Source organism: Amblyomma mixtum, chromosome 4 (assembly GCF_055824585.1).
Source record: "Amblyomma mixtum isolate Tamu chromosome 4, ASM5582458v1, whole genome shotgun sequence".
Lineage (NCBI taxonomy): Eukaryota > Metazoa > Arthropoda > Arachnida > Ixodida > Ixodidae > Amblyomma > Amblyomma mixtum.
In genome coordinates, this window is record NC_143015.1 from 108801305 (window position 1) to 108810168 (window position 8864).

The following is an 8864-nucleotide window of genomic DNA, read 5'->3' on the forward strand; positions in this document are numbered from 1 at the left end:
CCTGGCCAGCAGGGTCTACGAGGCAATGAGGCCGCTGATGCGGCCGCCCGAGCGCTCACACACCGGGCTCCTCATCCTAGCTCTCCTGGCTCAGAAGCTCATAAACCGCTTCTGCGGTTCCGCGAAATCCTAATTCATTATTGCGAAAGCCACCGTCTCTACCCGGCACCTGCCAAGGGACTAAGGCGGAGGAGCGAACTCAGCGGCGCCTGCAGACAGGAAACCTTCTCTGTCCTGCCATAGCAAAACACTTCGATCCGAACACAGATGGGCGCTGCCCGCACTGTGGAGAGATCTGCGATATCTTTCACATGGTGTGGGCATGTACTCAGAATCCTCACCTTCCCCCTTTCCCCACCCCCACCCGAGAGGCATTGGAGACTGCCCTCCTCAACTGCTCCACGCTGGAGTCCCAAAGGGCTCTGGTCAAGCGGGCGCGAGACGGGGCCTCGTCGTGCGGTGTCCCGGACTAAGGATACCGACCATGCAGCAGGGTTTTTTAACCCTCAAGCCCTCTTTGAATAAAAGTTTTTCACCACCACCACCACCACCACAGTTTTGTGGCATCGTGGTGTCTACACAACTGGGTGGACCCCCCCCTCTGTGGTTAAAAGTTGTAACTATATCTGCTGCTGATCCTAAGGTAGGTGGTTTAATCTCTGCCGTAGCCACCGTATTTAGTTAGAAATGAAACTCAAAAGGCGCCAGTGTGCTGTGCGATGTCAGCGTACGTACGTTTATGCACCGTAGGTGTCCCTAGGGGTCCAAGTGCCGCTGTGGCATGCTAACCCTTACATGGCGATTCCGAAAGACTGAAGGCTTTCAAGCTTTCACCATACTCCCCCAAATCCAAACCACTCTTCCACTGGCTGCAGTATCCTCCTTATTTCTTGTTCGAAGTGCCATTAGTGAAGACGGCCGCTGTGCAGGAAAATGGGCAATTGCAGGCTATCATGAGCCTTCAACACATCTAGTTATTGTTGTAAGTAAAAATAGATTACCACGGCTACTTTTGGATGACGGGCTCCCGGCCGTCGTAATGTCAAAACCAAGATTCAGTATGACACATCATTTAGCACGCCCTTTATTATAACAAGCTTGATCGGCAGTATGTTCAACACCACATTGCTATAGACACCCCTGCGATTGCACGTTGCAAAAGGCAGCTTTTAAATCAGAATGTGAGGCACTCGTGCGCCTTCATCGGGCTTGTGGGGTTCGTCGAGATGGGAGGACTGCTGGAGGGAGTAACTTGCTCGCACTCTTCTGCACACTGTACACCGGCTGTCGCTGTTGTACGTGCTTCTTGGCTGCTGAAGTTTTTCCTGGACATGGCGTTGTCGTTGAGGGCGAAATGAGGATTATTAGAATGCAAAACAATAAAAAGAACATTGCTGCAGCAAACGACACGCATTCCCACAAATTTCCCGTAGAAGCACCTGTACGCCACCTTGTGTATGTGGTTGGTCAGAAGTTTCCAAGCCACATGGTCTGCTTTTGAGCCACATGGCGGTACATTTACGTCGTCTACGCAGATGAATATATCTATACGGAGTAGGAGAACCATCTTTCTCACCTTTCACAACCTTGTTAGATTCACAGCGGTGTTAAAGACCTGGCTGCTCAAAGCAGACCATATGGCCTGGGAACTTTTGACTACATCTGTACATCTATAGGGCCTCCATATAAGCAAAGGGGTGGGAGCCCCGTCAAGCTACTGAGTTTGTGGCTTTTTGCTCCTACCCTAGCATTTCTTTTCTGTTGTTCAGGACAATAAATGCTGAATAAAGTTGATTGAAATTTATAAGTTGGGTGTTGAGAAAAGGTGCAGCTCTGTGAACACACTAACCAGTTTTATCACCAAGGTCACATAACGCGGTTATGTGTGCTGTGTACAGTTGTTGAGAAAAATGAGAAGCAAGAAATTTTATGCACAATAATGCATTTTTGGTTACCTCTTCCGTAAATCTGGTAAATGTTTAGATATTTTAAGCAAAGATGAAAACTAGTTTAACAGAAAAGGTCTGCTTGCCACGCATATTATGCAGGAATAAATAAAATGAATGCTGAAACTTTCTCATACTGCTCATGACCTACATGTATAGAGTGTATACAGCCCGATTACACTGCATGAACGGTGCTAATAGAGTTCACGCTTACTAAGACAAGCTGGTCGTTACTATTATCCAGGTTAGTTCCGTAGTGTGAATCAAAAGTGAGTTAAATGATAGCGAGTGAGGCCTAAGGTCGCTGTTCTGCATTGAAACACGAACCCTGAAGCATTTGTACATGCGTCAATGAGTTGGTTTAATGGTATTTAACTTCACAAAAATAAACTATTGCACAAATGCAAATGAAGTGGCAAAGACATGCGAGACAGATGTTGCTCCTGAATGGCTTTGGTATATGCAGTCCCGAAGCGACAAATGGGCGAGGAGCGCTGTAATGGAGAGCTCCGGATTGATTTCGATCATCTGAGGCTCTTCAACGTGTACTGACACCATACAGCAAGTGGGTTCGAACCCGCGACCTTGAGATTGGCAGCCGCCACCACGGAGGTTGCTGAAAGTCTTAAATTGGCTGAAACCACTCACTTTCCCAGAACTTATTTGTTAACGAAATTTTTCGAAACGTCACTGGAAACATTAAGTATGCTGGACATTAATAAATGTCTTTCGAGTATCCTTTAAAAAAGTAGTGCGCTGTTCCCATTAGATATTTGCGCGTATGGAAGGACAGCTTACTCCCGTTTTACTCCCATACAGGCGTATTCCTGTTCAGAGTGCACGGACAATTGCTATGATGTACACAACACTGAATGTGGAACATACGTGAAAACATGACCAGCTGTAAGATAAGTGGCTGCTGACACAGTGCAGCAACCTACAAAACCTACAATGGTGCAATGCAAAAGTAGCTGCAAACTCACCTTCGCATTTCAGCGGACGGCAACGCCAGGCACAATTCCCGGAACCGAGGGCACCACGTCCAGAGGAAAGCGCCGACTCTGCAAACGTGTGAAAAGAAATTTGCAGGCTACATCGTACACAAGCTCATATAATATACAGAGTGCTTTTCTTTCAACTTTTCCAAATTCTTGTTTTAAACACTACGAGCGATACTTCGGTGCGGTCTGTGCAGCTGGATTGTACAGCAACAAGGCGGACACAGGGGGTGACACAGCCCTATGATTAAATGATTAAGTTACAAATTAACTAATAAACTTTTATTGTTTTATTTTGAACGGTAAGATTATACCGCGAAGGTGAGCACAGTTTTTTCATTTTCCTTAGAGGCCAATGGGGTTCGAAATGTCGAACATCAAAATTATGCATTTCAAAGCTTGATGAGCTAGCCTTCCGCGTTGCATATTTATAAAACGTCCGTGCGCATAGCACCGTGCCCGATATCACATTAACTGCTTTTGCGTCGCAAAATACGTAAACGGTGTGTCTATTTGTTGCATTATAAATTCAAGTCGCATCATGATATAAATGTCTTTGTTGCAATGTAAATTCAGTTTGGTTTGGTTTATTGGGGTTTAACATCCCAAAGTGACTGAGGCTATGGAGACGCCGTAGTGAATGGCTCCGGAAATTTACACCACCTGGGGTTCTTTTAACGGGCACTGACATCGCACAGCACACGGGCCTCTAGAATTTCGCCTCCATCGAAATTCGGCCGCCGGGGCGGGGATGAAACCAATTTTAATTTAATTTAATTTAATTAATTAATTTTAAATCATTCCATTTTATATTGGCAATGACGTTCGAGATATGTAATGTGAAAAATACGTATTTGAAAGCTCATTGAGCTCTTTCTCGCAACGCACATTTATATCATGGTATGACAGTATAAATTCAGGTCACACCATTATATAAATGTGCGATGCAAGAAAGAACTCAATGAGCTTTCAAATATGTTTTTTTCACATTACATATCTCGAACGTCATTGCCAATAACGAAAAAAATTTAATTAAAAACCGGGCTCATCTTCGATGCCGACGTCCTATTTTGCATTACAATCTTGTCGCACGTAATGTCCATCCTGCTGTACATACAATGCACCTGCACAGACCGTACCGATGTGAATCATTGCTCGGTATATACTGAGCACTCGTCATCAATGCCTGTTTCAAACGGTTTTTTGTTCCAGGAAAGGGAATATCTCAGTATTCAGTGACAGAGGCACTACTCACGTACTGTAATTGGCTGATTATGATGCTTTTTTCCCATGAGAACAGTCTCGAAATTGCATTCGGATTACAATCGGATACTAAAAGTTAGGCAGCGGTTCAACTCTGCCGAACCTAGTTCCACGTAGCGAAAGCTACGTAAGCAAGCGGTCTGCCCGATGGTCAGAAGTGGCTTGCCGCAGTGTTCGAAGATGCAGTTCACTGCACGTACGCTCCTCAGCGTGCCCTCCTTCCTCCGTAGTCTAAGTCAAGCGCACAGCTCTAGTTGTATATACGCCATACCTGATGTCACAACTGTGAACTCAATCACGTGACCACGTGATCACCACGTGGCTTTCTTACTACGTCTGTCGACATTTTACAAAGTAAAAATTCAATGTCGAAGTTCAAAGGTCAGGGTCAAAGTTGAAGGTCAAAGGTGGTCCACTAAGTGACACATGGTTAAGTATATATGCATTGCAACACTAGCCAAGACGTATCTCAAGGCCGTTTTATGGTCATTCAGAGGCTCCCGACGAAATGCGCCCCAGCTATAGTAATGTAGCGTTCGCCACAAAACCGCAAGTACGCTTTGAAACGCTCAGCGTCAGTGCCATCACAAGGTGGCGGTTAAGCCTATTTGCGTTTGCATGGTTGGAATAAAAATTTATGCCCTGCTACGTATATATACGTTCATCTACCGCTCAATGCGTAGCGTGGGCCGTCAGTGCGCATGCGCAGACCGCCTTGAAGGCGGCAGATGGTGCCACGTGCTGGCCAGCTGTGCGCACGCCTGCTGCGTTGCAACCAATCTGCCCCTGCGCACTGGCGGACCGGGGTAAGCAGTTCAGACTATGCTAAAAGCAAACAGTAAATTGCTTTTCCGTTTTAGCGAGCATGAGTATATGATGCACGTTAGAATAGGGTGACGATGGTATTTTACGGTTTACGGTTAGAATAGGGTAAAAGGCATCGCAGTGTAAAAACGCGCTTTTATTAGAGTGTTTCAAATAAGAAAGTAGATACAGACGCCGCCCTGAAATTCCGACCGTAGTTTTCTCTGTCAGGCTTGAACAAAGCTGACTATTTTAGCGTGACGTTACGTATGACGTGCCTGTGCAGCCCTCTTTGCCATCACGGCGCTAATGTGTACATACGAATAACACTAAGCCTGCGCCACAACGCTCTGCCCACAATCTGAACGGCGACACCGATGATGACAAGTCTTCGGCAGCGCACACCTATTGGCCCAAGCAATCGTTATAACGGTTGCTTTGCGAAGGAAAAAGCCATGGCTGCTAGGGTGAATTGTCTTTTGGCCATGACCTGCGAAGCTTGAGGTCGCGGGACAATCTCTGACGCGGCGGCCGCATTTTCACAACGGCTAAATTGAAAAAGCACGCGTGCTCTGAGTTCATGTTAAAGAAGAAAAGTTCATATTCTTCCGCACACCGTGGGATGCCAAAAGCAAGGATTTCGGGCTACGAACCCTTTCACGTACCTGTAGAGAGGAGGATTGGATGGATTAACCAGGCAGAAGACAGGAGCAGTCAGCTGCGGTTGAAGAGAGATGACTCTCAGTAACAATCATGACAGATACAAGCCAATCCCTACTTTACTATTCTGGCGCTACATTAAACCAATTATCGAAGCTCACTCCTTTACTATTCCGACGTTAAATTAAAACAATCATTATCGGGGTTCACTCTTTACAGCAGTTCGCCTTTTCCAATGGCTTTAGTTTAACTTTTATTTATTTATTTGGCACTCATATTGACGCAGAATCAGGTCTATTTTGTTTAAAGGCCAAACAACGTGTTACCGTCGTGCGCGGCTCGTATTTACAACTGCCGAATATCATTCCGTCGTTTTAGTCTCCCCTTCTACAGAAGACAAGTTGAATTCTGTATGTCATTAGTCCAGTCGTTCAAGCGGATTCGGCCGGTTTACGCCAACTACTACATTGGTAGTCAGCCACGCGCCACGCCATGAGCTGCTAAGTTCCTCAGCAGCTCACACCTGCTCTGTATAGCTGCTGTCTTAAAGCCTCTGCCAAATTCATCACGACAATACCTACAAACCTCCGTGCTTGCTGTAACAAGGCACCACTGAGTAAACAAATGCAATGCAGCCTGGAAAACAGCACCCGGTGAAGGCTGATTTAGATGCGCCTCCAATGGTGCTGAGCTTCCCTCGTAGAGAGAGTTGCTTTTCCCCCTAATCAGCCTTCTTGGCAAGAAGTGGTACCCTCTAGGGAATAGCGAAAATTTGTCCGCTACTGACTGAAGGCAAATACGCGGGAGACGGATCTGCTTCTATGAGGTACCAGCTACACCTGCAAAGTGGTGTGTGTTGACAGGTGCCGCCATCTGTCGCATGCGCCTGACACTAACACGAACTGCACATGCGCCGTAGGAGCTGCGCTTTTCGGCCAATGGAACTGGAGGAGAAGAGGTGCGCATGCGTGGAGCGGCCGTGCGGAAATGACGGACTATGGCGTTGCGTGGATGCTCCGCGATGCTCAGAATATTACTGAAGAGACCGAGTGCATATACCTACGCTGTCAATCTCGCTGAGGAGTTGAAAAGCCTCGTCGCGTCTTCCACAGAGCGCCTTCGATCGGTGCTTCCACGTCAAATGCGCCGACAGTTTCTCTGCGAAGGCGAATACACACGGTTATTAGACAAGAATGCGGAACAGTATAGGTCGAACCAACTTTACTGATTGGTTACTTTACTGATGCCGCCAATTGCATGTCGACGACAAACTTGTGCTCCTATATACAAGGCGTTTCAGGAAAGCCAATCAATTATTAAAAAAAATTTAGTAGAGCTTTTGTGTGGCATAGTTAACCTAATCTAAATAGGAGTAAAAAGAGTAAACCGCACTCTAGCGCGCTCCTTTTTAGGAGAAGGGTATGCAGCCCAGGTCCTGAAGTAGGTTTCTGTCTCTATAATCAAACGACCATATATAGCCCCTTCTGTTCGCCAACCATTTGTTTACGCAACCCATTGGGTTGGTTTGGGCTAGGTTAGGTTAGGATAGGTTAGGTTGGGTTAGGTTAGGTTAGGTTAGGTTACAATCTCCTCTATTTGCTAACCTGAAGGTGATTTAAACGAGGTTTCAATCTCCTGTATTTGCTAACCTGAAGGTGATTTAACCGAGGTTTCAGTCTCCTGTATTTGCTAACCTGAAGGTGATTTAACTGAGGTTTGAATCTCCTGTATTTGGTAACCTGAAGGTGATTTAACACGAGGTTTCAATCTCCTGTATTTGCTAACCTGAAGGTGATTTAACCGAGGCTTCAACCTCCTGTATTTGCTAACCTGAAGGTGATTTAACCGAGGTTTCAATCTTGTCTACTTGCTAACCTGAAAGTGATTTAACCGAGGTTTCAATCTCCTGTATTTGCTAACCTGAAGGTGATTTAACCGAGGTTTCATTCTCCTCTATTTTGTAACCTCAAGACTTCCGACGCCGCATTTAAAGACCACCTCCCATGTTCTAACTAAATCACACCACTATCCTTTGCACTGGGAATATGCCTGTATTACCGAGGGAAGACATTCCTGATAGTTTGTGATCAAGTCTACTCCACAACTTGCGCAGAATACCTTGCCCATTAATAGGCTGCGCAGTAGGGGACAGCTTATTCCCTTTTTGCTCCCAAATATCCTTATCCGTGTTTTGGAGTGTAATGCCGGTGCTGGCTTACACCGTAAAGTTAGTAACTAAATACGAATAATTTTAATGACTACAGATGGCCACCTGGTTGCAATCAGTGATTTGTAGCTCGCCATTAGGAATAACCGAAGACATGCGCTATTTACAACACTGTCATTGCATGGCCCTCATTACACCTCACACCGATGTGAAAATATGGTTGCAGTTCGGCAAGGTACGAGTCCTCAATCGTTTGTTCAGTTATTACTTGCTTGGCCTTCTTTATTTCACGATTACTCCCTCAGGAGTTTCATTTGCATCCGAATTTGCTGAAAAAAAAAACTGCTTGGACAAGCCTCTCTGCGTGTGGAAGCGAAGCCTTACATACACGGTGTTCCAGCTAAAAATAAATGAAGTTTAAAAACAAAGAGCATTCTACGCGGATACATCCAAACGAGTGCTGTTAGTAGTCGCTGTTAGATGTCCACATTATTTTGTTTTTCAGTCCGCATATCTCATTATTAGGTGTGATTAGCTAAAGTTTTAACTACTGGCTTCAGGAACAAAGTGTCAGTATGAAAGCTGTAGACAACCTTGAAAAACAAACAGCTGGAATGTGTACAGCAAGGTATGCTTTGCGTTGCTTTTTTTTGCGTCCTGTAAGAAACCGCCTGCGAAATAGAAAAACACACCACGTGACAGCATCACTCCCATGCGCGCTCTCAAAGAAGTCTATCTTAGAAGCGCTGTCGGAGTTTGCCGCGGGAAATGCGGCAGCAACTGCTGACGCGTTGTGTTTCGAAAGTGAAGCCGCGTAATGCGTTTCTGTCTGACCGCAGCGGAAGCGACGGTCATAAATGTGCATCGCGCGTCTGCGGGTGGTGGAAGAAAAATCTCCTTTCCTTAAAGAAGCTCTTCAGTCTTCCAAGAGATTAAAAGCTAGCTAATCAGTATTAAGGCGAAATCTTTTAATGCCTCATACTGTCGTTAGCAGACGCGTCGGGGTTAGATGCTACGACGAGTCTG

The 8864-nt window shown here is 45.7% G+C and overlaps 1 long non-coding RNA gene across 1 annotated transcript; it reads right to left on the bottom strand.

Annotated features, from left to right (window-relative positions):
- Nucleotides 1-1058: 1058 nt before the first annotated feature.
- On the bottom strand, nt 1059-5916 carry LOC149347795 (uncharacterized). Its single transcript, XR_016292674.1, has 3 exons — nt 5677-5916; nt 2930-3007; nt 1059-1325 (listed from the first exon to the last, which is right to left on the bottom strand). It is a non-coding gene; the product is annotated as an uncharacterized LOC149347795 (long non-coding RNA).
- Between the last annotated feature and the right edge of the window lie 2948 nt (nt 5917-8864).